This window comes from Lynx rufus, unplaced genomic scaffold (genome assembly GCF_022079265.1).
Source record: "Lynx rufus isolate CCGP_SWC_20201006 ecotype Redwood Valley unplaced genomic scaffold, mLynRuf1.p SCAF_13, whole genome shotgun sequence".
Taxonomy (NCBI): Eukaryota; Metazoa; Chordata; class Mammalia; order Carnivora; family Felidae; genus Lynx; species Lynx rufus.
In genome coordinates this window covers 19,081,482-19,109,211 of record NW_025814827.1, presented here as the reverse complement: position 1 = coordinate 19,109,211, position 27,730 = coordinate 19,081,482, and the positions used below count along the sequence as shown (strand labels likewise).

Sequence of the window (27,730 nt, the reverse complement as noted above, 5' to 3'; positions counted from 1 at the left end):
GGGTGTTTGGTCAATTATCAATGACCTTTGGGATGTGGCATAAAAAAAGAGAGAGAGAGAGAGAGAGAGAAGAAAACCTCTTATATTTGTTCATGACAGAAGCTTGTGTTTATTCCTAAATCTGTTGTGAGGAATGAAAATTCATAAGGTTTTATAAATCCATAATTTGAAATGAAGATGGTGTGTATAATTGGAAGCTTATGGTTGTCTAATAAAGGACAGAAGATTCCAATTAAAGCCAAAATTCCATCTCTAAGCAGCCTTTCTCACTGTGTGGGCATCCCAACTGCTAAGTTTGTTTAATAGATCAAATTAACTGGATGACTGCTTTTGAAGGGCATCTTAGGGACTTAGGACTTAGCTTTGCTTTGGTGCATGTGTCCCTAAGCTCACTACTGACAGAAGTATTCAGTTTTATTATCAGAAATTCAAACCACTTTTAGATATTGGGGAGAGTAATAATATGATATAAACACTTCATTAAGGACTACATATAAATGTTATTTATTTTTTCTTTAAGAAAAAAAAGGGGCAATAGTTTCACCAATTCTCTTTGTTTGCTCCAAATCTGATCAGGCTCTGAAAAATATCTTGCCAAAAACTTTGTTTAGGTGTCATTTTTGTTCCATAAAAATAAATGTTCTTTTTATGTGTTCAAGACTGCTCATATGGTATTACATATATTATTTTTAACTCATAAATGGTGAGATTCATGGGATTTGGGGATGATATCAAAATAGTTAACAATTGAGGCACCTGGGTGGCTCAGTCAGTTGAGCATCTGACTTCAGCTCAGGTCATGATCTCACATTCATGGGTTCGAGCCTTGCGTTGGTCTCTGTGCTGACAGCTCAGAGCCTGGAGCCTGTTTTGAATTCTGTGTTACCCTCTCTCTCTGCCTTTCTCCTGCTCACACTCTTTCTGTCTCTCAAAAATATAAAACGTTAAAAAAAAAAGTTAACAATGGTACAATATGCACACCAGGCATTGAGAATATACACCCTAAGCAATTGGGACAGATGCCAGTTGGTTCATCAGACCTGCATATACAAGCTCCACCTCAGCCCTGGTGTGGTAGACCGATAAGCTACTTGTGTCAATGCATTTCCCTTCTGATAAGAGTCACACATTTTCCTTTGGAGAACTGCTCTACCCCATTCCAAGTGATCTTGAAGGAAATGGCCATTATGGGACTCCACCTTCCCTTGACTCCAAGCCTGGGACATGTGATCCAGATTTAGCAAGTCAAAATATACCATTCCTTCACCACATTAGTTGAGAAATGGGTACATGACCCAGTTTAGGCCAAATAGAGTCCTCCCCAGAACTTTCCCTCTGGAGTTAATCAGGATGATTTTCCCTACTTTGGAGATTGCTAAACTTGAAGGATGTGACCCTAAGACAACTGGAGGCCACACTGCCTTCAGAGAAGAGAAATCCTACTTAAGAATGACGCCAAGAAGAAATGAATGAATCTGAGAGAGGAATAGAGTCAGAGTCCTGACAACATTATTCAAACCTCTGGAGCCAGCCATGCCTACAGCCAGGTGCAATCTCCTGGACTTCCCATTAACTCAAAAAAACATTTTCTCTTCTTTCCTTTTCTTTCTTTTTTCTTTCTTTCTTTCTTTCTTTCTTTCTTTCTTTCTTTCTTTCTTCTTTCTTTCTCTCTCTCTCTCCCTCTTGTCCTCCTCTTCCCCCTCCCCCTCCCCCTCCCCCTTCTTCTTCTTCTTCTTCTTCTTCTTCTTCTTCTTCTTCTTCTTCTCCTCCTCCTCCTCCTCCTCCTCCTCCTCTTCTTCTCCTTCTTCAACTAATTGAATTGAGTTTCTGTCTCCTGCATTCAAATAAGTATTGAGTAATAATTATGCCCACATAGCATAATTCTATACCACTTCCATTACACAACACTGATGAAATCTTGGATTAAATGAAAACTGCTTTTTGTTAGTGTCCAAAAGCTCCAAACCAATACATTATACAACTAGAAGTCATCATGGGGCCTTAATCAGGGAAATAACAAAATAAAGATGGTGCTTTAGAAAAATCTGCCTGGCAAGGATATGTGGAAATAATCAGAACAACATATGCTCATACATGCATTCAGAAATATATACATTGATTTTCAATATATATCCAATCAATATATATTTCCTTAATTTCCAAAGATGCCAAGTGCCATTTCTTTTTGTGTTAACATGACTGAAAAGAACTGTTATTAGCCATACCTTAAGAATGCTTAGAAATTATTACACACTCTGCCTTTTATTATTTGGGATACTGAATCATAGATTTAAATCATTTATTTATCCCATAAGAAGATATTAGAAGTTGCTATGTGCAAGTTGCCGTTAAAGGCGCTAGGGATAAAAAGATGAATTAGACAATTTCTCTGCCCTCCAGGAATTCACATTCTGGTGAGAGAAGTGGAACTGTGAATACATAAATAGTGTAACAGTTGGCAGGACTGGAACTCTTCCTTCTGCTGGAGGTCTATTCTTCACAGGCATTATTAGCTGAGGGCTGAATGCATGGAGTACAGTAGGTGCACACAGCTCCATACAAGCAGCTCCTGAGTATTCCAGGCCAAGCAGCTCAGGGAATCATATAGCTCTGGGTTTTCTTGAATTTCAGGCACAACTCAGATTGCTTTGGTCTTTTTTAAGTAAAGACCTTTCTTGAAGGAAAAATAAAGTTAGGTATTCCCATGATTGTTGAATGTGGTCTTGACTCTTTACAAGGCCAGATATGGTATTTAGGAAGTTATTTCAGTTGATCCATACCGCAAATTGTAAAGAATTTAAATTTTAAAAAAAGTTTAATTGTAAAAAAAATTCTTGAGAGCAAAGAGAGGTGACCCACTAAATTTACATTTTCAATCATTATCAAGCCTGTGTTTATTTGGAGCCACTCCTTCCTTAAAGATGCAGAGTAGTTAGACTTTTAGAGTGGATTCTCTTACAAGAAATTCCTCCAGTGGAGACAGACCATAAGAGACTCTTAAATACAGAGAAAAAACTGAAGGTTGCTGGCAGGGTGTTGGGTGGGAGGAAGGGCTAAATGGGTGAGGGGCATTAAAGAGGACACTGGTTGGGATGAGCAGCATGGGTGCTATATGTAAGTGATGAATTACTAAATTCTATTCCTGGAAAATCTATCTATCTATCTATCATCTATCTATCTATCTATCTATCTATCTATCTATCTATATATATTTGTAGACAGACAGATATATAAGAGGGGCACCTGGGTGACTCAGTTTGTTAAGCCTTGGACTTCAGCTCAGGTCATGATCTCACAGTTTGTGACTTCAAGGCCCATGTGGGGCTCTGTGCTGACAGCTCAGAGCCTGGAGCCTGCTTCAGATTCTGTCTCTCTCTCTCTCTCTGTCCCTCCCCTACTCATTCTCTCTCTCTCTCAAAAAATAAACATTAAAAAAAAAACTAAAAAAAAAATTCCTCCAGGCTATCTCATTTTCCTCAATTCCTCATTGGAATTTCACAATAACTTAACACAAAGTTGGAATTCACTTACAAATTCCTAGGAACTAGAAAACAAAAAGACACTGACAATTTATTTCACCTTTTTTTCTTATTCTAGTTCCTGTATCTTTCTGTGACTGTTGTTTGCTTCACTGGATGGTTGGTGTGCTTGAAGAGGAGAAAAAAAATAAGTCTTCCATTCCTTTTCCCTTCCTATTTTAACTGGCTTTTTAATTCTCCATGTGGACTTTCAAACTAAATGTAGTCTAAAAAGGCCTAGTTTTTGGTTCCAAAGTAACTCTTAAAAGGGGAAAATATTTATTGTGTTAGATTTCTTATTAGAAAGGAGTTAGTGCCTGACTTCTAAATTAAATGATTTGGGGACTTAAAAGCTCTTTAGAAATTACCTAATCCGTGTTGGGAAAACCAGATGGCTACATGCAAAAGAATGAAACTGGACCACCTTCTTACACCATACACAAAAATAAACCCAAAATGGATTAAAGACTTAACTATAAGACCTGAAACCATAAAACTCCTAGAAGAAAACACAGGCAGTAAGCTCTTTGACACTGGTCTTTGCAATATATTTTTGGATATGTCTCCTCAGGCAAGGGTAACAAAGCAAAAATAAACAAATGGAACTACATCAAACTAAAAAGCTTACGGACAGCAAAGGAAACCATCAACAAGATAGAAAGGCAACCAACTGAATGGGAGAAGTACTTGGAAACAATATATCCAATAAGGGGTTGATATCCAAAACATATAAAGAACTGATACAACTCAATCCCCCCAAAACCCAAATAATCTGATTAACACACAGGCAAAGGACCTGAACAGACATTTGTCCAAAGAAGACATATAGGTGACAAAGAGACACATGAAAATATGCTCAACATCACTCATCATCAGGGAAATGCAAATCAAACCACAATGAGCTATCACTTCACACCTGTCAGAATGGCTATTATAAAAAAGACAAGAAGTAAATGTTGGTGAGGATGTGGAGAAAAGGGAACGCTTATGCACTCTTAGTGGGAATGTAAAGTGGTGCAGCCACTGTGGAAAATAGTATGGGGGTTCCTCAAAATTAAAAATAGAATTACCATACAATCCAGCAATTCCATTTCTATGTATTTATCCAAAGAAGACAAAAACACTAATTCAAAAAGATATGGCCCCCTATGTTCACTGAAGCATTAGCCAGGATATGGAAGGAAACTAAGTGTCCATTGACAGATTAATGGATAAAGAAGAACTGGTAATATATCTACAATGAAATATTACTCAGCCACAAAAATGAAGGAAATCTTACCCTTTGTGACAAGGCTGTACCTAGAGGATATTATGCTAAGTGAAATAAGTCATATAAAGACAAATATCATATGATTTCATTTATATGAAACAAATAAACAAAACAAAACAATTAAAAATAAGTTAAATAAACAATTAAATTAAAATAAATTAAACAAAATAAATTAAACAAAACAAAAAAACAAAACAAATAAAACAGAAATAGATTCACAGATAGAGAGAACAAACTGGTATTTGCCAGAGGGGAAGAGTGTAGGGAGATGGGTGAAATAGGCAAAGGGGATTTAGAGGTATGAACCTCCAGTTATAAAGTAAATAAGTCAAAAGGATGTGTGTGAATTATATGGAATATAGTCAATAATATTACAACTTTGTATAGTGACAGATAGTAATCAGACCTAACCAAGTGATCACTTCAGAATGTAAAAAAATATAAAATCAATATACTATACACCTGAAACTAATATTATATGCCAATTATAATTCAATAAAAAATAATTTTAACTAAAAAAAAAGAAGTAGGTACAATGTCCAAATTCCTCATTCTACAAATATTCAGACAGGTTAGATTATTTGCTTAATTCATAGACCTAGTAAGTCACACAGCCAAAACTAGAACCCTGATCTCAGCAAGGCTGTCAACACTGTTGGTTAAGTTCCCAACCCATTTCTCATAATAACTATTACAAATCTTCACCACTGTTTTCATGAATCTTCTACAACTACCTCCCCATCACTCTGGTCCTTACTTCACAGAAACTTACAAGCTATACAGCATGACTCCAGTTTCCAGTTTTAAGCTTACTCATATCTCATCTCAAATGAATATTATCATTAATCTTCAAGGGAAAACCCTGCCATCTGTTATCTGTCTCACATTGAGTCCCATCTTTACTGAGATCCCATTTTGTCAAGTATTTCTTCTGATATATATGGGAATCCTTCCTCCATTAATTCCTTTTTAGCACATAAATATGTTCAAGGACTTGCATTTATAATGATGTTATGTCCCATTCCAGAACATTCTTTCTTTCCTTTCAATCTTAACCAAGCTCATTTTAAGAAACTGTTCTGACACTGTTCCTACCTACATTCTCACCACTTATTTACTCATTCAACTGAAAGGGTTTGGGAAAAGGCCATATATGCCTTTCAAAGACATTTCAATTCCCTCCTTTTAACCACCTTATTCCCATCTTAACATTGGGTTTGTAAGTTTTTCTCTTTCCCTTCATGCATTACTTGATTACTGATGCTTCCCAGCATTCTGTTCCCAGCACCCTTTCTTTCTCCACTTTGAACTTTCTTTGGACAAGTCCTATTTATATCCATGGCTCAGCTCTGACACACAAATTTGTATAATCTAAAAAAATTATTGTCTTAAGTTTTCAATGTTGACCAAAATTATTTTTATTGTATTATTCACTTACTTAAATAAGTATAAATTCTTTATGCTTTTAGTTCCTAACAAGTTTACAAGCAAAATCTTTATAAAATACACTCAAATAAAACTAAAAATCTAAAAAAAACTCATACAATGAAATAAACATTAATTTATTAGGATTGTTATGCTTTTTTTCCTTGAAACCAATTTGCCAATTCAGAATGTGAATGTGGAAGTGGCTGCTAATAACATAGATTCTTTTTAATTTAAATAGAACTGTGTACCATGTGATGATTCAGTTCTCCCACCACTTTTCTCTATTCATACTACTATGAAACCTTCATTCATATGAGCAAGCACACAATGATATCACTTCATCTTCACTTGACCTGATTGCATCATTTACATAGTAAGCCTGGCTCTGTGATACTTGGCACCAGCAAGATTATAAACATTAATACAAATAAAGACACTGAAGTAAGTTGGCAATACTATTAATAAAGTGGTCATCCGAGTGATCCAGATTATTATTGAAATGAAAGCATGAATAGAAGCATTAGGATAAAAATCAATTTATCAAATACATTAATCCCTGAAAATACATTTGATGGATTCCAGGCTCCTGGAACCCCCAATTTTGTGAATCCCATATCTGTGTCTATAGCCCAAAACCCTCTCCTGAGCTTCTGCCCTGTATTTGCAACTGCCTACTAAAAATTTCTCTACCTACGTGACCTAACCTCAGATACAGCATGTCCAAACTGAACTTGTTATCATTCCCCACGCACACACCCACCTTAACCTGTGTTCCCAATCTTAGTTAATGACATCATCATCTAGCCTGTTACTTAAGCCAAAAACTTAAGTCTCATACTAGATTCCCTCCTCTGCCTTACCTCCTACGTCCAATTCTTGTAGATAGTACTTCCTAAACTTCCTTCAAATCAATGGCCATTTTTCCTTTGACCCAGAAACCCTATTCAAAAATATTCCAAGGAAATAATCAAGATATTAATAAAGCAACAAATAAACAAAGAGGAAAGATGTTCACCTCACTATTATACTTAGTAAAAAAACTAATGAAGAAATAATAAAGAAAATTAGCATGACAATTTAAGAGTAGGGGAAAGGTTAAGCTAAATATGGTATATGTTATCTTTATTCAGAAATAACATAAAATTCTAGTTCTTGGCAAAAACCTATCAAATTTCTTTTTAAATGCCCAGTGCAAAATATCTTAAAAATGCTAGTTAAATTAAAAAAAAATTTTTTTTACATCCATGATTGACTTATCACGAATGCAAGAAAGAGCCTCCAAAGCTAAAAAAAAGTATAAGAAGAGGATCATAACTCCAAAGAGATATGAAATCTGAAGCCAGCTCCTGTCTTGGGTATCTGTCAATCTTTGGTGGCCTAGAGTTTTAGTTTTAAAAGGCATTGGGCATGGCAGACAAGAGACAATGTAGGCCCGTGAAGGCAGGATATTATACTGGACTTTGCAAATAACAAAGAATCCCAAAGACCCATATCCTCAGTGAGTAAACTAGAAAATAATCTATCCTACGGAGAAAGATGTTAAGGAAAATTGTCTCACTCCTGGCCATAAATCAAGGCAAAAGATAAGTCATTCTTGATAATTCAAGACTACAAGTCCACCCTGAAGTGGGTTTAATGATAGGATTTACAAAATCTGAATGGTCCCAAAAACACAAACAGAAATTTTCATTCAAATTAGTCCTAGTCTTAGTCCAGACATTGAGCAGAAAATAAAACGAATCTCTCAAGAAATTTAACTTTAATTTAGGCCTCAAAAAAAAATCCCACCAATAAAATTTCAAGGAACATAAATCCATACTTTGACATAATGAGACACGAAGAATAAATTATTGTGAACAAAGTCAGCATAAAAAATTTCAGAATGAGACTCACAAAAACTTCAGTTTAGGAAGTTATATATAATTTTAACATAAAAAGCTATATATACAAGGTATATATCTATACTGATATAGAATACAAGGTAAACATGTTTAATATACTTAAAGAAATAAAAGAACATAAAGCCAAACAATGAGTTTATAAAAAATCAGCTGAGTTATAAAAGAACCAATAAGAACTTTTAGAAATGCAAAAATACAATTATTGAAATTTTTTTAAAAACCCACCCAAGGATGTGGATTAAACAGCAGACTAGATGGAACTGAAGAAATAATTAGTAAATTGAAAGCTATATCTGAAGGAACTACTCAGAATACAACACACACAAAAAAACAATGAAATAGAATATATTTAATAAGTATGAACAAATAGCACAGAGAAGGTCTAACAAATATATACTTATAATAGTGAAAGGTAAATGAAATAATGAAGGAAAGTTAATAATATTTCCAAAATGATCAAATACATAAATTTTTGTATTCAAAAAGCCTTATATATTGCAAACACAGTTAAAAATTTTTCACAGAAATCTAGACATAAACCACCACCAGAAAACAGCTAATGTTGGACTCAGTGATGAAAGACTAAGAGTTTTTCCTTTAAGATCAGGAACAAGACAAGAATGCTCACTTTCACCAGTGTGACTGAACACTTTACTAGAAGTCCTAACCAAAACAATTAGGCAACAACAACAAAAAAAGGCATACAAAGTAGAAAGAAATAAAACTATTCCTATTAACAAACAACATGATCCTTTACATAGGAAATCCCCTCAACAATCCATACAAGAAGGGTGCCTGGGTGGCTCAGTAAGTTGAGTGTCCGGCTCTTGTTCTCACCTCAGGTCTTGATCTGAGGGCCATGAGTTCAAGCCCTACGTTGGGTTCCACACTGGTCTTGGAACCTACTTTAAAAAAAAATCCATAAAAGAACTAATAGAACTAGTAAACTAATTCAACAAGTTACAGGGTATAAGATTAACACTCAAAAATCAGTTGTGTTGCAGGGCACCTGCGTGGTTCAGTTGGTTGAGCGACCAACTCTTAATTTCAACTCAGGTCATTCTCTCACAGTTCATGAATTCAAACTCCACGTTGGGCTTTGTGTGACAGTGCAGAGCCTGATTGATTCTCTGTCTCCCTCTCAGCCCCTCCCCTGCTTGCTCTATCTCTCTCTCTCAAAATAAATAAATAAACATTAATAAAAATCAGTTGTGTTGCTATATAACAGCAGTAAACAATCCAAAAAGAAAATTAAGAAAACAATTCCATTTATAATAGCATCCAAAAAATAAAAGTAGCTCAGAATACATATAACCAAGGAGATTAAAGACTTACATACTGATAAATATAAAAAACTGCTGAAAGAAATTAAAGAGCTAACTAAATAAATGGAAAGATACTCCGTGTTCGTGGATTGGAAAACAATATTGTTATACAGCAATACTACCCAAAGGGATGTACAGACTCATTGAAATTTCAAAGGCCTTTTTTGCAAAAACAGAAAAGCCAATCCTCAAATTCATGTGGAACTACAAGAGGCTCTGAATAGCCAAAACAATCTTGAAAAAGAAGAACAAAGATGGAGGCCTCATTCTTCCTGGTTACAAACTTACAAAAAAGTTATAGTAATCAAAGCAAGGCTGTACTGGCATGAGAATAAACCGATAGACCAACCGAACAAAATTGAGAGGGTAAAAATACACTTATATATCTATGAACAACTGATTTTCAACAAGTGTGCCAACACTATTCAATGGAGAAAGAACAGTTTTTTCAATGAATGGTAGTAGGACAAATGGATTTCTAGATATAAAAGAATGAAGTTGGGCTCCTATCTCACAGCACATAGAAAAATTAAGTCAAGGGGCGCCTGGGTGGCGCAGTTGGTTAAGCGTCCGACTTCAGCCAGGTCACGATCTCGCGGTCCGTGAGTTCGAGCCCCGCGTCGGGCTCTGGGCTGATGGCTCAGAGCCTGGAGCCTGTTTCTGATTCTGTGTCTCCCTCTCTCTCTGCCCCTCCCCCCGTTCATGCTCTGTCTCTCTCTGTCTCAAAAATAAATAAACGTTAAAAAAAAAATTAAAAAAAAAAAAAAGAAAAATTAAGTCAAAATGGATCAAAGACCTAAATGTAAGTACTAAAACTATAAAGCTCTTTGAAGAAAACATAGAGGTAAATCTTCATGTACTCAGACAATAGATTCTTAGATGTGCCATTAAAAGTATGAGCAACAGAAGAAAAAATAGATAAACTTGATTTCATCAAAATTAAAAATTTTTGTACATCAAAGAGCATTATTAAGTAAAAAGATAACCTCAGAATGGAAAATATTTGAAACTTATATCTGACAAGAATATAGTGTCTCGAATACACAAGAACTCTTACAACTCAAAAACAAAAAGACAAACATCCCAATTCAAAAGTGCACAAAGGACTTCAATAGACATTTCTGTTAAAAAGAATATACAAATGGTAGACAAGCACATGAAAAAATGCTCTATACCATTAGTCACTAGGGAAATGCAAATTAAAACCACAATGAGATACCACTTCATACCCACTAGAATAATAATAAAACAAAAACAGAAAATAACAAGTGTTGATGAGAATGTAGAAAATTGGAATTCTTATATATTGCTAGTGAGAATGTAAAATAGTGCAGTCACTCTGGAAATACTTTGGCAGTTCCTACAAAAGTTAAACATATAATTACCATATGACTCAGCAATTCCAGCCTGACGTATATATCCAAAAGAATTGAAAACAGGGACTCAAACAGATACTTGTATGCTGATGCTGATATTCATTACATCATTATTCACAAAAGTTGAAAGGTGGAAACAATCCAACTGTCCATCAACAGATGAATGGATAAACAAATATGGTATATATATTATAAATGAAGTACTGATACATGCTACAATATTGTTGAACTTCAAAAATATTATGCCAAGTGGAAGAACCCAGACACAAAATGCCATATAGTGCATGATCTCATTTTTATGAAATATATATAATAGGTAAATTCATAGAGACAAAAAGTAGTTTGGTGGTTCCAAAGCTAGAAGGAGGGAGAAATGGGGAGCAACTGCTCAATGGGTGCCGGGTTTTCTTTTGGTGTGATGAAATGTTTTGAAATTAGATAAAGGCGGTGGTTACACAACATTGTGAATATACTAAATGCCATTGAATTTTACACTCTAAAATCATTAATTTTATACTATGGGTTTCACTTCAATTTAAAAAAAGACAAACTCATACATACTCATATAGAAATAGAGAAAGCAAAATGTGACAAAATGGTAACAGTTTGTGAATCTAAATAAAAGATGTATGGATGTTTGTTGAATTATTCTTTCAATTTTTATGTAGGAGTCTCTTCTCAAAATAAAATATTGGGAAAACTTATATAAAAAATAACTTCAAAATACAGAAAGCTAAAATTGACAAAATAACAAAGAGAAATTGGCAAATCCACCAAAGTGAGAGATTTTAATAAACTCACTTAATAATGATAGAGTAAGTAGATCAGAAAATTAGTAAGGATAAAGAATATTTGAGGGGCACCTGGGTGGCTCAGTCAGTTGAGCGTCTGACTCTGGATTTCGGCTCAGGTCATGATCCCATAGTCATGAGCCTGAACTTCCCATTGGGCTCCATGCTGAGCCTGAAGCCTGCTTAAGATTCTCTCTCTTTCTCTCTCTCTCTCTCTCTCTCTCTCTCTCTCTGTGTCTCCCTCTGTCTCTCTCCCCATCTTGTGCACTCCCTCTAAAAAATATTTTAAAAATAATATTTGAACAAGTTTGATTTAATACACATATAAAAAATTGCATCCAGCATCTGCAAAAATATAACTTTTTTAATATATAAGGAGTATTTATGAAAATTGACTATGTATTAGGAGATAAAGCAAGTCTCAACAAATTTTGATGAATTAGTATCATACTGACTACATCCTGACTACAATGCTAATTATCATAAATAAATAACAAAAAAATATTTTTAAAAATCTACATTTAAAAATTTCAAAATGCTTCTAAAGTATTCATGGAATAAAGAAGAATATAGTGAAAGAAAAAATGGAACTAAATGATAATGAAAAACAGTACACATCAAAACTTGCAGTACTAGAGGAAATATATGGCCATATCTTAGAAAAAAGAAAAGCTGAAAATGAATGACATAAGCTGAAAACATTAAAACATATAAAGTGCAACAGAAAAAAGATATTCAAAGTGGGAAAATAATATAAATTAATGAAACAGAAAACAAATATACACAAAAGAGTATCAACAAAGGAAACACAAATAAAATTGTCAAACCTCTGGCAATACTGATCAGAAGAAAGAGAAACACAAGTGAGAATATTATAAATTTAAGGGAAAATAACTGCAGATGCAGCATAAATTAAAAACATAAGAATATTAAGAAAGACTTTTCTTAGTAAATTTGAGTGAAGTGGAAAGTTTTTAGAAAACAGACTCAAGAAAAAAACATAAAAACATAAGTGATCTTACAACCAATACAGAAATTCATTATCTTGAATATCTTTAATCTTTTCACAGACACAGACACACACACACACCACCACCACCACCACCACACATTACACTGAATCAGGACCAAATGGTTTTACCAGCAAGTTCTACTGAGAAGAGTTAATTTCAATTTTAATGAAGCTTTTCCAGAGAATACAAATAAAATAAGCACTCTTCAAATAAATTATAATAATAGAATATTTTTATACCATATTCAAGCAAGGGTATTACAAGAAAGAAAACTTCAGATCAATCTCATTCATGAACATAGATGTGACAATCATAAATAAAGTATTAGCAACCCAGGGGCCTTGTGGCTCTGTCAGTAGAGCATGAGATTCTTGATCTCAGGGTTGTGAGTTTGAACCCTGTGTTGGGTGTGTTGGGAGATTACTTAAAAATTAAATCTTAAAATAAGTAAATAATAAAGTATAATAAAATAAATAAATAATAATAAAGTATCTAGAATCTTTTCCCCCGCTGTGGGAACATATATAAGGGATTTTATTCTATCATCCCAAACTAGAATTTCTCTCCTCTGATTCCAAACACTTTCATTCCTTAAAATACCTTTATCAGGTAAGGTTCACTTAGACACTCAAGATGAACAAAGGACAATCAGAAATTCACCAACTTTAGAAAGTGTAGGTATTTTCAGGCAAAGGAACTGGGGCAAGAAAGAGCAGTCCCAATAAACAAATTTTTCCTAATAGCTAGAGCACCATATAGAAGAAACAGTAACAGGAAATGATAGGGAAAACGGTTTAGTAGGAACCAGACACAGTGCTTTAAACAATCTATTTTTAAGTAATAGGTTTCAAAGGCAAGTTCTTTATCCTTAAAACACAGCTATTTAAGACAGGATACAATTACAAGTACTCCACTTTCCCTGAACTTAAATACATTGCAACAGATAAGCTTTCGTGTCTTTTTAAAACTGTTTTTTCTTAGTGATTTAGAGGGACTATTTTCAAACTACTGTAAATATTTTATAAGTAATATCTGTCAGCTCCTAACCAATTGAGTATATTCTGTTGTATACAATAAACCACCTCACATCTTTCAGCAAGAAAAAAACCACCAAATTTGAATAAAGACATCACCCGAGGAGCACTTGGGTGGCTCAGTCCGTTAAGCATCCGACTTCGGCTCAGGTCATGATCTCATAGTATATGAGTTAGCGCCCCACATCCGGCTCTGTGCTGACAGCTCAGAGTCTGGAGCCTGCTTCGTATTCTGTCTCCCTCTCTCTCTGCCCCTCTCCCACTCATGCTCGCTCTCTCTCTCTCTCTCTCTCTCTCTCTCTCTCAAAAATAAACTTAACAAAAATTAAAAAAAAAAAAAGACATCACCCAATGAATTAGGACACAATTAAAGTTTGCTTTAAATATTTCTTTGAGGGAGAGGACACCACACGGCTACTCAATTAAGAGAAACATTTTTACAGTCTTGAGGTCTTCTATTTTTTTACATTTATCATGCTGTGAATTCATATGGGTTCCAGCAGCTCAGGCTCCTTTCCATTGGTTCTCACAAAGTGTGCTTCTCGGGCGGGGCAGCCTAGCACTTAAGTGGAACCTCAGTACCTTTCTCCTTGGCGTCCTTCTTTTTTTGATCATTTTCCTTCACACCCTTCAGGAAGCTATCGCGACTCTTTGAGTGCTTAATATGCTCAATACATACATTAATTTTCTTAGCAAGAATCTGGCTGTTAACTTGTTTACAACGATGCCAGCAGCATGCTGGGTAACACTGTAGACTCTTCCAGTTTTGCCATGGTAACATTTGTGGAGCATTCCTTTTTGAACAGTGCCCAATTCTTTGATGTCCACGATATCACCTTTCTTATAGATTCGCATGGATGTGGCCAAAGGAACAACTCCATGTTTTCTAAAAGGCCTAGAGAACATATAGCGAATACCTCTCCTCTTTCCCTTTGTGTTCGTCATTTTGGCGAATTACTGGAAGTTGGTGGTTCCCGCGGAAAGACCGAATTTTTTTTTTTTACATTTATTTATTTTTAAGAGACAGAGAGAGACAGAGCACAAGTGGGAGAGGGGCAAAGAGAGAAGGAGACACAGAATCTGAAGCAGGCTCCAAGCTCTCAGCCGTCGGCACAGAGCCCGATGCAGGGCTCAAACCCACAAACCGTGAGATCATGACCTGAGCTGAAGTCCGACGTCCAACGGACTGAGCCACCCAGGAGCCCCAGAATCTCTCTTTTTTTAAGAGCAAATCATCACAAATAAGTCAGCTCTCCAATCAAACAGCCTTGATTTGTAGTTGTTTGCTGATTTCCATGGTGTAAATACTACAATCTTGGCTAATTTCAAGCTGCCAGAAAGACTTCACTAAATTCAAAACTGGGGGGAGATGTTAGCAATTTTCACAAATTGCTATGAGCTGGCTCCTGTATACCATTTACATGACTCACATACCAAGACATTGAACACCAATGGATAAAAATAATCAGGCTGGAATAATTTGCTATCCAAAATTTTTAAATGACATTGAATCCCTACCTCGTACCACAAACAAAAATCAATTCCAGATGGATTATGGACTTAAATATGAAATGCAAACTTTAACATTTTTAGAATATAGGAGAGTATCTTTCTGAACTTGGAGTCAGAAATTATTTCTATAAGACATATAATCACTGACAATAATGGGATTTATATTTTATTATTAAAATTATGAAATTCTGTTCATCAAAATATACAAGCAAGAGAGTAGAAAAACTCACTACTGAGTGAACTGTGAAAGTTCTCATTTGGAGAAGATGATTTCCCCATACAAGTACAATTGGATACCACTGTCTTCCGCTTCCCTAGGGTCCTTGCCCTAGCAACTCTTCTTACGTTTTGTAACTTAAGTCTCTCTCTCTCTCTCTTTCTCTACTGACTTTTTTCCAAAACACTGCCCTATCTCTCTTCTTCATGACCAATTTTTTTGAAAGATTAATATACATTTACCTTGTCCACTTCTCAACTCTTTTTTTTTAAATGTTTATTTTTGAGAGAGAGAGAGAGAGAGAGAGACAGAGAGAGAGAGAGAAAACACAAGTGGGGGCAGGGGCAGAGAGAGGGAGAAAGAGAATCCGAAGCATGCTTCAGGCTCTGAGCTGTCAGCACAGAGTCCACCGTGGGGCTCCAACCTGAAAACCTCGAGATCATGACCTGAGAGCCAAAGTTGGGGATGCTTAACCAACTCAGCCACTCAGGCGCCGCTCAACCCAATTCTTTAAAAAAAATTTCTTTTAATGTTTTCATTTTATTTTTGAGAGAGAGAGAGAGACAGATGCAAGTTGGGGGAGGGACAGAGAGAGAGGGAGACACAGAATTCAAAGCAGACTCCAGGCTTTAGGCTCTGAGCTGTCAGCAGAGAACCCAATGCGGGGCTCGAACTCATGGACGGTGAGATCATGACCTGAGCAGAAGTCGGATGCCCAACCAACTGAGCCACCCAGGAGCCCCAGAATCCAATTCTTAATTAAGCATTTCCTTCTCATTTCCAGTACAGTCTGATTTCTTGGTTGACGCAACTCTAAGGTGACTTGATAATGTGAAATTCCATGAATGTTTTTCAGTGTTCAACTAACTGGCCACTCCTCAGAAGCATTCAATAATGTTAGCTACTCCCTTCTTGAAATCAGTTCCTTCCTTTGCTTCTGCAACAATACTCATCCTTATTTCTCACTCCTTCCTCTAAATATCCTCTACAGGTCTTCCACTCTTTTTGCTTCTTCCTACCTCCTACCAAATTTAACTAGCTTTTAAAAATATATAAAAAGGAATATATAATCATTAAAACAATTCTAGAACATTTAGGAAAATATAAAGGAGAGAATTAAAACAGTCAGTAATCCTAACAGCCAAAGATTATTATTATTTTTAACATTTTGATTAGTATATATTACTAGACTTTTTCTCAGAATATACATTTATTTTCACAAAATGGTTAACTACCATACATAATTGTCCTTTTATCACTTAATATAATGTACATTCTTTCATATCAGTATAGATTAATATTGCTACTTTAATTACCAATAGCCAATATTCATTGAGATTTTACTGAGGGTACTGTGGTAAGCTCTATATATATTTAACCTTCACACTACAACCTTATAAGATAGAAGTTATATTATTATCCTTATTTTACAGATGAAAAAACTACGGCTTTGACAATTTGAGTAAATAGTCCATGGTCTAATAGTGGAGTAGCCCTAGTTAGAGTTACCCAAGATTTGAAACCAAGTTGTGTTTAACTTCAGAGTTGGAACTCGTTTCATTATCTATAGTGTTTTATAAGTCAGAGTAATTTTATTTGTAAGTAATAGAACTCCCAAAAAGGGAAATTAAACAGATAAAAAGTCTTGAATTAGATAGTTTTAAAGTGAGTATACCACTCAACAACGCAAAGCTTTGAGTTGGCACTTCTATGATTCTCATAGCTTTCCCTCAGAGTCATAAGATAGCTACATAGCTGCAAGCACCGCATTCTTATATCCTCACATGAAATATCCAAAGACAGGAACAAATGGACAGGGTTTCCTCCTCATGTATGTATTTTTATCAGGATGAAAAACCTTCCCAAAAGCTCCAAGAAAAACAACCTTAGTGTCTCAATGACCAGAAATAACTCATTTGTTGACCTCTAAACCAAACACACAGGTATTGGATTACCACTGTCATCACAATTCACTCCTCAGACTACGCCCACCTTCCCTGAGCATATTACCTCAATACCTAAAAAAAAAATGGTAGTTCTGTTAACAAGAGAGAAGAGGAAAGTGATGACCATTAGGTTGGCAACAACTACGAGGTCAATAGCCATTTAAGAGTTTATGTATGTACCATGACTTAATTAAGAAATCCCATGAGTTTTGTTTTTTAATTCCAAGTAGTCTCCACACTCTGCACAGAGCCCAACGAGGGGCTGAATCCCACAGCTGTGAGATCATGATCTGAGCTGAGCCCTCCAGGTGCCCCAAGAAATCCCATGTTGAAGGATGTTTATGTTGTTACTAATTTAATACCATTATAAAGAAAGCTGCAATGAACATATTTGTAGCTTTCTCATGCTTTTTAATTTTTCCTTAAGAGAAATTCCTAGAAGTAGAATTTTTATATCAAAGCAAATATTCTAAGGTATATTATACATACATTACCAAATTATTCTTCAAAATATTTAAGCAAATACATGCTCTCCCCAGGAGAGTATGAGAGCACCCATTTCTTCACATTCTCAAAAACATTAATTAGCTTTAAATATTTGAAAATGTAATTTGAAATTATATAACTTTTTCTTTTAAAACTTAGCTTTTATTTTTCTTAATTTTTTCAAATGTTTTTACTGATTTTTGAGACAGAGAGAGACAGAGCATGAGCAGGGGAGGGGCAGAGAGAGGGGGAGACACAGAATCTGAAGCAGGCTCCAGGCTCTGAGCTGTCAGAACAGAGCCCGATGCGGGGCTCGAACTCATGGAGTGTGAGATCATGACCTGAGCTGAAGTTGGACACTCAACCGACTGAGCCACCCAGGTGCCCCAAAACTTAGTTTTAACTACAAGAGACTCATTTTAGACCTGAAGACACCTTCAGATTGAAAGTGAGGGATGGAGAACTATCTATCATACTACTGGAAGTCAAAAGAAAGCTAGAGTAGCCATACTCATATCAGACAAACTAGACTTTAAATTAAAGGCTGTAACAAGATATGAAGCAGGGCATTATATAACAATTACAGGGTCTATCCATCAGAAAGAGCTAACAATTATAAATGTCTATGCACCAAATACAGGAGCCCCTAAATATATAAAACAATTAATCACAAACATAAGCAACCTTATTGATAAGAATGTAATAATTGCAGGGGACTTTAATACCCCACTTACAACAATGGATAGATTATCTAGACACAGACTGAATAAATAAACAAGGGCCCTGAATGGTACATTGGATCAGATGGATTTGACAGATATATTTAGAACTCTGCATCCCAAAGCAACAGAATATACTTTCTTCTCGAGTGCACATGGAACATTCTCCAAGATACATCACATACTGGGTCACAAAACAGCCCTTCATAAGTATACAAGAATTGAGATCATACCATGTACACTTTCAAACCGCAATGCTATGAAACCTGAAATCGACCACAGGAAAAAGTCTGGAAAACCTCTAGAAGCATGGAGGTTAAAGAACACCCTACTAAAGAATGAATGGGTCAACCAGGCAATTAGAGAAAAAAATTAAAAAATATATGGAAACAAATGAAAACGAAAATACAGCAATCCAAACACTTTGGGATGCAGCAAAGGCAGTCCTGAGAAGAAAATGCATTGCAATCCAGGCCTATTTCAAGAAACAAGAAAAATCCCAAATACAAAATCTAACAGCACACCTAAAGGAACTAGACACAGAACAGCAAATAAACCCCAAACCAAGCAGAACAAGAGAAATAATAGAGACCAGAGCAGAAATAAGCAATATAGAATCTAAAAAACTGTAGAGCAGATCAATGAAACCACGAGTTGGTTTTTTGAAAAAATAAACAAAATTGATAAACCTCTAGCCATGCTTCTCAAAAAGAAAAGGGAGATGACCCAAATAGAGAAAATCATGAGTGGAAACGGAATTATTACAACCAATCCCTCAGAAATACAAGCAATTATCAGGGAATACTATGAAAAATTATATTCCAACAAACTGGACAACCTGGAAGAAACGGATAAATTCCTAAGCACCCACCCACTTCCAAAACTGAAACAGGAAGAAATAGAAAACTTGAACAGACCCATAACCAGTGAAGAAATTGAATCAGTTATCAAAAATCTCCCAACAAATAAGAGTCCGGGACCAGATGGCTTCCCAGGAGAATTCTACCAGACATTTAAAGCAGAGATAATACCTATCTTTCTCAAGCTGTTCCAAAAAATAGAAAACTTCCAGACTCACTCTATGAAGCCAGCATTACTTTGACTCCCAAACCAGACAGACCCAGCAAAAAAAGAAAACTACAGGCCAATATCCCTAATTAATATGGATGCAAAAATTCTCAACAAGATACTAGCAAATCAAATTCAACAGCTTATAAAAAGAATTATTCACCATGATCAAGTGGGATTCATTCCTGGGATGCAGGGCTGGTTAAACATTCACAAATCAATCAATGTGATACATCACATTAATAAAAGAAAAGATAAGAACCATATGATCCTGTCAATTGATGCAGGAAAAGCATTTTACAAAATTCAGCATCCTTAACAAAAACCCTCAAGAAAGTCAGGATAGAAGGAACATACTTAAACATTATAAAAGCCATTTATGAAAAGCCCACAGCTAATATCATCCTCAATGGGGGAAAAGTGAGAGCTTTCCCCCGATCAAGAACACAACAGAGATGTCCACTCTCACCGCTGTTGTTTAACATAGTGTTGGAAGTGCTAGCATCAGCAATCAGACAACAAAAGGAAATCAAAGGCATCAAAATTGGCAAAGATGAAGTCAAGCTTTCACTTTTTGCAGATGACATGATATTATACATGGAAAATCCAACAGACTCCACCAAAAGTCTGCTAGAACTGATACATGAATTCAGCAAAGTTGCAGGATACAAAATCAATGTACAGAAATCAGTTGCATTCTTATACACTAATAATGAAGCAAAAGAAAGACAAATAAAGAAACTGATCCCATTCACAACTGCACCAAGAAGCATAAAATACCTAGGAATATACCTAACCAAAGATGTAAAATATCTGTATGCTGAAAACTATAGAAAGTTTATGAAGGAAATTGAAGAAGATACAAAGAAATGGAAAAACATTCTGTGCTCATGGATTGGAAGAATAAATATTGTTAGAATGTCAATACTACCCAAAGCAATCTACACATTCAATGCAATCCCAATCAAAATTGTACCAGCATTCTTCTTGAAGCCACAAGCAATCCGAAAATTTGTAGGAACCACAAAACACCCCGAATAGCCAAAGTATATTGAAGAAGAAGACCAAAGCGGGAGGCATCACAATCCCAGACTTTAGCCTCTACTACAAAGCTGTAATCATCAAGACAGCATGCTATTGGCACAAAAACAGACACACAGACCAATGGAATAAAATAGAGACTCCAGAATTGGACCCACAAAAGTATGGCCAACTAGTCTTTGACAAAGCAGGAAAGAATATCCGATGGAAAAAAGAGAGTCTCTTTAACGAATGGTGCTAGGAGAACTGGACAGCAACATGAAGAAGGATGAAACTACACCACTTTCTTACACCATTCACAAAAATAAACTCAAAATGGATAAAGGACCTGAATGTGAGACAGGAAACCATCCAAACCCTAGAGGAGAAAGCAGGAAAAAACTACTCTGACCTCAGCCACAGCAATTTCTTACTTGACATATCTTCAAATGCAAGGGAATTAAAAGCAAAAATGAACTATTGGGACCTTATGAAGATAAAAAGCTTCTGCACTGCAAAGGAAACAATCAACAAAACTAAAAGGCAACCAATGGAATGGGAAAAGATATTTGCAAATGACATTCAGACAAAGGGCTAGTATCCAAAATCTATAAGGAGCTCACCAAACTCCACACCTGAAAAACAAATAATCCAGTGAAGAAATGGGCAGAAAACATGAATAGACACTTCTCTAAAGAAGATATCTAGATGGCCAACAGGCACATGAATAGATGCTCAACATCGCTCCTCATCAGGGAAATACAAAGCAAACCTCACGCCAGTCAGAGTGTCCAAAATGAACAAATCAGGAGACTACAGATGCTGGAGAGGATGTGGAAAAACAGGAACCCTCTTGCACTGTTGGTGGGAATGCAAACTGGTGCAGCCGCTCTAGAAAACAGTGTGGAGGTTTCTCAAAAAATTAAAAATAGATCTACCCTATGACCCAACAGTAGCACTGCTAGGAATTTACCCAAGGGATACAGGAATGCTGATGCATAGGAGCACTTGAAACCCAATGTTTATAGCAGCACTTTCAACTATAGCCAAATTATGGAAAGAGCCTAAATGTCCATCAACTGATGAATGGATAAAGAAATTGTGGTTTATATACACAATGGAATACTACTTGGCAATGAGAAAGAATGAAATATGGCCTTTTGTAGCAACATGGATGAAACTGGAGAGTGTGATGCTAAGTGAAATAAGTCTTACAGAGAAAGACAGATACCATATGGTTTCACTCTTATGTGGATCTTGAGAAACTTAACAGAAGACCATGGGGGAGGGGAAGGGAAAAAAAAAGAGAGGGAAGGAGCTAAACCATAAGAGACTCTTAAAAACTGAGAATAAACTAAGGGTTGATGGGGGTGGGAGGGAGGGGAAAGTGGGTGATGGGCATTGAGGAGAGCACCTGTTCGGATGAGCACTGGGTGTTGTATGGAAACCAATTTGACAATAAATTTCAGAAAAAGAAAAAAAATACTATTAGAAATCTAGATATTAACTGGTGATATTTTTCCCATGCTTGTGAAGACAGTCTTTTTATGCAATTAATAACCTGATTTTGAGGTTTTATTTGCATTCCTATAGAGGCATTAAAATACATACAAACCATAAAAAAAAACAATTGTCTTCCATAGCCCTTATCAATACTAGAGATGATAACATCTATATCTGTTGCGTAAGAGTAAAACTGGAATCCCATTGTTTTAATGTGTGTTTTTCATTTGTGAATGAAAACGGGTATCTTCTAATTACAGAGTACTCAATCAAAAAAATAAATAAAATAAAATTAGTTTTTAAGTTACAAAAGCAAAAGTTGCTTTTTGACAAAAACTTAACAGTCCAAATATGTAAAAAGTAAACATTCTTCCCACCACACCCCCCAATTGCCACCATTGCCACCATTGCCACCATCCCCAGTTGTAATCACTGTCAATAATTTTTTAACTCCACAATTGCAGGGACTCTATCAACCTTGTTCTTTGCTGGATCTCTAGTTAATGGCCCAGTTCCTGGTATATACTGCATGTTTATTTTTTTAAATGTCATCATACCTGCCATTTTTTTCTGAAACTTGACCTTTCAACCTTACAAATATTGTAAGTGGCTTTCAATTCTTTGTACATAAACAGATCTGCTTCATTTTTAAAAAATATATGAATCGTATTCCATTGTATGGACGTATCACAATTTATGAAACCCTTAGTTAAATTATCCCTTTCCCAATTTTTCGCTATTATAAGGCCACTGAAATGAGTATCCTTGGAAGTACATTTTTGTTTTGTAGTGCAAATATTTCTGAGGGATAAGGTCCTATAACAGATTCAAGGTCAAAAAGTACTTGCCAAATTGCTTTCCAAAAGACTGCACCAATTTACAATATGTGAGTGTTTTCCTATTCTCAAGCCAGCATTTGGTATCTTAAATATTTTTACCTTTTTCTACACTGAAATGTTAAGATTATATCTTATTATTTGAATTTTAGTTATAACCTCTTAGCCAGTGGTTTAACAATTTCTTACATTCATTTTCATCCTATCTGTAAATTGCCCCTTTAAATCCTTTACCTATTTTCCTATTTTAAAAAATCTTTTTCTTATTTATCTTAAGGAATTGTATATATTATGTATAGTTACCTTTTTCTGCTATATATTTGGAAATATTTTGTCCCCAATTTGTTTTTTTAAATATTGTTTTTGGTATCTTTATCACACATAAATTTCAAATTCAAACCTTCTTTGGTAGAGTATCATGGTGACTTAACTGTTGCAGCTTCATAACCTAATATTTTGCAATCTAATATTGCAAGAAACCTCTTCAATACCAATTTAAAAATGTCTTCACTTTTTGCATTTGCTTTTTGAAATTTAATTCACCAAGTTTTCCTAAAAATTGCTCCTCTTCTTTTTCAAAATTTTGTGAATGAACTACCATGTCAAATCACCCAATTAAAATACTTCTGATTCTTTCCTCCCTCTCCACAAGAGGCTACCTTTTCAAAATTTCTCAAATATTTCTTCTCTTTGTTTTTCCCCCAGTTATGTCTTCAGGCCTTATTACTTCTGTACTAAATTACTGCAACACCTTCTCCACAATCTCCCAATCTCCAGTCTCACCCTCATCCAATCCATTCTCTACATTGTGATCAGAAATACTTTTCTTGAAGGGTTCCTTGCTGCTGGCTGACTCTGTCGGTAGAGCATGCGACTCTTTTTTTTTTTTTTTTAATCTTGATGGAGAAAGAGGATTAGTGGGAGAGGGACAGAGAGAGAGAGAGAGACAGAGAATCACACGCAGGCTCTGCACCATCAGAGCAGAGCCCAACACAGGGCTCAAACCCACAAAACCCTGAGATCATGACCTGAGCTGAAACCAAGAGCCAGATGCTTGACTGAGCCACACAGGCACCCAGAGCATGTGACTCTTAATCTTGGGGTTGTAAGTTTGAGGCCCACGTTGGGTGTAGAGATTACTTAAAAAATAAAATCTTTATTAAAAAAAAGAAATGCTTTTATTAAAAGAAAACCTGATTATGTGATTACATATTTGAAATTCTTCAGAGTTTAGACCTTTTACTTTATCATGGAAATGTCTGCCTATTTCTTTGGCCTCCTCTCTGCTCACCTTCTCTGTAATTTCTTGCTAATTCTCTTCTCAGTTCCTATGAATCTCCCTTCTATCTAGAATATCTTCCTTTGCTTTTTCATCTAGTCACTTATTACTCCCCTAAAAACTCAACTCAAGATTCACCTTCCCCAGAAATATCCATTTGTGATGCCACAGCATCTAGTACGTAAGTCTGTCAAAGCACCTATCAAACCATTCTGTATATGAATGTTCACAATAGTTTTACTCATGATAATACAAAACAACCTAAATGTGCATCGATAACAAAATTAGTAAATAAGTTACGGTTTATTCATGCATGAGAATGCTAAACATCTATAAGTAAAAAACTGCTGATACATGGACAACACGGATAAATCTTACAGATAAAATATTGAGTAACACAGACACAAAAAAGTACATAATGTACCATCCCACCAGCTACACTGGAAAACCTAATGAATCACAAGGCATTAGGCCAAGTACATAGAAGGACCGTATCTCTGACGTAGGGAATAATTAGCTATAAATTAAGCGCTACTTCAATTTGCCCAACAAATCTTAAAATCAAGATTAGAAAGGACCAAATTATTTCATAGTTACTTAGATGTGTGCAAGGACAAAACTTATGAATATTGCTAGGACTATAAGAAATATCCAGCATCTAGTTACAGTAAAATTCACGATGTCCAGACTCCAGTCAAAACTTGTCAGACATGAAATACAGCAAGGGGAAAAAAAATAGCCCTTAACAATGAGAAAATTCAATCAATCAAAACCAACCCAGAACTGACAGAGATGAAATAATTAATAGATAAAGACATGAAAACTGTATGCCACACATTCAATATTCAGTAAATACATGGAAGATATGAAAAGTGGGAAGACCCACTAAAACTCTTAGAAATGAAAACTACAATAGATGAAATGAAAAATATACCAGGTAGTATTAACAGCATATTTGAAATTACAGAAGAAAAAATTAGTGAACTTGAAGCTATAGCAAAGGAAACTACCCAAAACTAAACATAAAAAGGTAATTTTAGCAATGGAAACAAATGCAAAAATAAACTATTGGGCTTTCATCAAAATAAAAATCTGCTGTACAGTGAAGGAAAAAATCAACAAAACTAAAAGACAGCCTACAGAATGGGAGAAGATATTTGTAAATGACATATCTGATAAAGGTTTAGTATCCAAAATATATAAAGAACTTATAAAACTCAACATCCAAAAAACAAATACTCCAGGTTAAATATAGGCAGGAGACATGAATAAACACTTTTCCAAAGAAGACATACACATGGCTAATAGACACATGAAAATATGCTCACTCATCATCAGGGAAATACAAATCAAAACTACAGTCAGGTATCACCACATATCTGTCAGAATGGCTAAAATTAACAACACAGGAAACAACAGGTGTTGGTGAGGATGCAGAGAAAGGGGAACCCTCTTACACTGTTGGTGGGAATGCAAACTGGTGCAGCCACTCTGGAAAATAGTATGGAGGTTCCTCAAAAATTTAAAAATAGAACTATCCTACCAATCCTACCACCCAGCAATTGCACTACACTAGGTTATTTACCCAAAGGATACAAAAATACTTATTGGAAGGGATGCATGCCCCCTGATGTTTATAGCAGCACTATTAACAATAGCTAAATTATGGAAAGAATCCAATGTCCATTGACTGATGAATGGATAAAGAAGATGTGGTACTGTGAATATTACTCAGCCACCAAAAAGAATGAAATTCTTGCCATTTGCAATGATGTAGATGGACTTGGAGACTATTTATGCTAAGCAAAATAAATGAATCATAAAAAGACAAATACCATAAGAAAAACAAAACAAATGAACATGGTGGGGAAGAGGCAAACCAAGAAACAGACTCTTAACTATAGTAAACAAATTGATGATGGGTATTAAGGAGGGCACTTGTTGTGATGAGCACCAGGTGTTCTATGAATCACTTAATTTCATACCTGAAACTAACATTGCACTGTATGTTAATTAGATGGAATTTAAATAAAAAGTTGGAGGAAAAATAATCATTTTAACAATAAGTAGAGCAAAAGGGACCTATAGGATAACTTCAAAGGCCTAATACATGTGAAATTTGAATCCTTACAAGAAAGAGAAGGTCACAGAAAAATATTTGAAGAAATAAAAGTCTAAAATATTTCAAAACTGATGAAAGTTATACACCCAAATATTAAGGAAGCTTAACAAATCCCAATATAAGAAACAAGAAAAAATTACACCAAGGCACAGAGTAATCAAATTGCTCAAAAGCAGTGAAAAAGGAGAATATATAAAAAGTAGGAGGGGAAAAAAAGACACATTATGTGGAAAGGAACATAGACAAGGATAACAGCAGGTTTCTTTTCAGACACAATGCAACAGAAAAGACAGCGATGCAACAATATTAAAATAGTAAAAGGAAAAAGTATCAACAACCTATTCTATACCTAACAAAAATATCTTTCAAAAACAAAGGCTAAATACAGACTTTTCGAACATACAAAAGCTGAAAATCTTCCTCATAAGTAGACCCACGCTATGTAAGAAATGTTAGACATCCTTAAGACAGAAGAAAATGACACCAGATGGACACAAGCAATAGAGAGCAATGGAAAGCCTAACTCCTTAAATAAATACATAAAAATTTAATCTATAAATCTCTTTGAAAGGTAACAGTTCAAACAAAAAATAATAACAATGTATTGTGGGGCTTATATGTAAAAATATGACAACATGAATATTATACAAGGCATATAAGACATATAAGGCATTTTATACACACACACACACACACACACACACACACGGATGAAAGAAATAAAACATATGCTATAAACCTACAGCATTAAAAAAAAAGAATTATAGCTTAAAATAACATCAAATGTAAATAATCTAAGCACACCCAACAAAAGAAATTGTCAGATAGGATACAAAACAAGACAATTTGAGGCTATCTATAAGAAATATACACATATATAAATTTTTTAATTTGAGTATATTACAACAGTTTAAGGTGTACAACTTAGTGATTTGACAACTTTATACACGATGTTATGTTCACCACAAGTATAGCTTCAATTTATCCCATTACATTGCTATTACAATATCACTGACTGTATTCCTATGTTCTGCTTTTTACTCCCATGACTTAACTCACTCCGTAAGTGGAGACCTGTACCTCCCTCTTCCCTTCACCCATTTTGCCCAAACCCCCAGCACCTCCCTTCTGGCAACCATCAGTTTGTTCTCTGTATTTATAGATACTGCTTTTTATTCTTTTTTTTCTAAGATTCCATTTATGACTGGAACCAATATGTCATTTGTTTTTCTCAGTCTGACTTATTTCCCTTAGCATAATACCCTCTAGGTCCATCCATGTTGTCTGAAATGGCACAATCTCATCCTTTTTATGGTTATGTACTATTCCATTGTGTATATATACCCCATTTTCCTTATTTATTCGT

At 35.2% G+C, this 27,730-nt stretch overlaps 1 pseudogene; it reads right to left on the bottom strand.

Moving 5' to 3' along the window:
* Positions 1-14,141: 14,141 nt before the first annotated feature.
* LOC124508374 (60S ribosomal protein L21-like) lies at positions 14,142-14,601 on the bottom strand (annotated as a pseudogene).
* Between the last annotated feature and the right edge of the window lie 13,129 nt (positions 14,602-27,730).